This window comes from Echinops telfairi, unplaced genomic scaffold (assembly GCF_000313985.2).
Source record: "Echinops telfairi isolate 266 unplaced genomic scaffold, ASM31398v2 ScPeMD7_2;HRSCAF=8, whole genome shotgun sequence".
Lineage (NCBI taxonomy): Eukaryota > Metazoa > Chordata > Mammalia > Afrosoricida > Tenrecidae > Echinops > Echinops telfairi.
Window position 1 is genome coordinate 32,106,520 of NW_022103898.1, and position 2,237 is coordinate 32,108,756.

Here is a 2,237-nt window from a genome sequence, read left to right on the forward strand (position 1 = left end):
CCATAAGTTAGACGGAAGACACGCCTAGTTGATAAAAAAAAAACCAAACCAAATTTATCTTTCAAACAATGTGTTACAATTGTTGTTCAAGCTGGTTCTGACTCATACTACACCTGTGTACAACAGATGGCCGGTCCCACCCTCCAAATGATGGCTAGTTTGAGCCCCTTGTGTAGCCCCTGTGCCAGTTCATCTCTTTGAGGGTTCTCCTCTCTTTTGTGATCTGATATCCTTCGACCGAGATCGTGCCTTCTTGTTATCCTTGCTTCAAAGGAGCATTCTGCCTGTACTGCTTCCGGGAAAGATGCGATTGTTCTCTAATATTCTTAATTGCCAACATCATAATTCAAAATGACATCTTTTCTTTTTAGCGCTTATAAAGAGGTCTTTTGCAGCAGGTTTGCTCAATGTAATACGTCATTTTATTTTTTGACTGTTGCTTCCATGAGCACTGAAAGTGGATCCAAAGATGTCATTTTGAGGACTGAAGGACCTCACGCCATGGTATTTTCCATTGCTTTACATACTTGGGTTTCCATAGACAACAAATAAGGAAGACTCAAGAAGCAATGATGAAATATTCTTTTTGATGATAAATGTAATCTATTCCTCTTTAATTTGTCATTCTCGGCAAAGGAGACCATGAGACTGTTCAATTAAATATGGCTAATACCAGTCCCAGTGTTGGACTGCTAACCAAAGGTCAGCAGTTTGAAACCACTAATTGCTCTGAGGGAACAAGACACAGCTTTATATTCCCTGTGTTTGTCTGGGTAGACTAGAGAAACAAATTCACAGACACACTCATGTGTATAAGAAAGAGCTTTACCACAGGGAATCCAGGGCGGATGATCCCTTCAGGACCAGTGGTGTGAGTGACGATACTGGGAGGGTAGAGGGAGAGTGGGTTGGAAAGAGGGAACCGATTAAAAGGATCTACATGTAACCTACTCCCTGGGGGATGGACAACAGAAAAGTAGGTGAAGGAAGACATCGGACAGAGAAAGATATGACAAAATAAAAATCTATAAATTATCAAGGGCTCATGAGGGAGAGAGGAGCGGGGAGGGAGGGTAAAAATGAGGAGCTGATACCAAGGGCTCAAGAAAGAAAATGTTTTGAGAATGATGAGGGCAATGAATGTACAAATGTGCTTTACACAATTGATGTATGTATGGATTGTGATAAGAGTTGTATGAGCCCCTGATAGAATGATTAAAAAAAAGTAGGGACCCCTTTAAAAAAAAGAGCTTTATAAACCAGAACAGTTGAACATTGAGAAAACACTCCAGCCCAGTCCAGATCAAGTCCATAAGTCTGATATTAGTCCAAATGTCCAATACCAATTTATAAAGTCCTCTTCGACTCATGAAACTCATGCAATGATTCTGAATGCAGGAAGATCACAGGCCAGTGGGTGGGAAGTCTTGTGGATCCAGTGGCGTTGTAAGCTTCTCAGTGCTGGCAGGGGTCTCCAAGTGCTGACTTCTTCAGCACCCAGGGCTGCATCAAGATAGGTCCATGTGGCATCTCCTCAGGGATGTCTCACAGGGAGTTAGCCTTGTCAGTAGTGAGTCTCCAAGGGAGTGAGCTCAGAGGGAGGCTCTCTCCTGTCTCCAAGGAAGAAAGACAGCAATTCCCAGGATTCTCAGGGGAAGGCCATGCCCACACAGAAGCCTCATTGGCTATATAATGATTGACAGGCTAGATTCCTCTCAAACTGACAACAGATTATATAACTACCACATTGCCGTAAAGAGTTAATTTCGAGAAATCACAGGGGCAGTTCTAAGAGTAAGAGTAAGAATCCACCCAGTGGCAGTGGGTTTGGCTTTTGGTTTCGAATACCAAGCAATTTTAGCTTCCTAATACATAGGAAATCCGTCTTGAGGCATCCCATTATGTATTTTATGACTTCCAATTTGCCTAGATTCATACTTCCTATATTCCATGTGCTGAATATGAATGGATTTTCGCAGTTGTTGCTTCTCATTTTGAGTGATGCCACATCAACAAATAGAGGCTTTGAAAGCTTTGTTCCTTCCATGTCACTAAGGTTCACTCTACTTGGGGAGGCAGTGTAGTATTAAATAAAATTGCGCGGACAGAGGGTGGGGGACCAGCCCCCACCGGCTGCTTGAACTCACTGGTTCAGTAATACTACTTCTGGGTTCAGTAATGCACAATTGTACGGTTGAGATATATAAGCATTATATTAAAGTCATCGAGAGCATGAG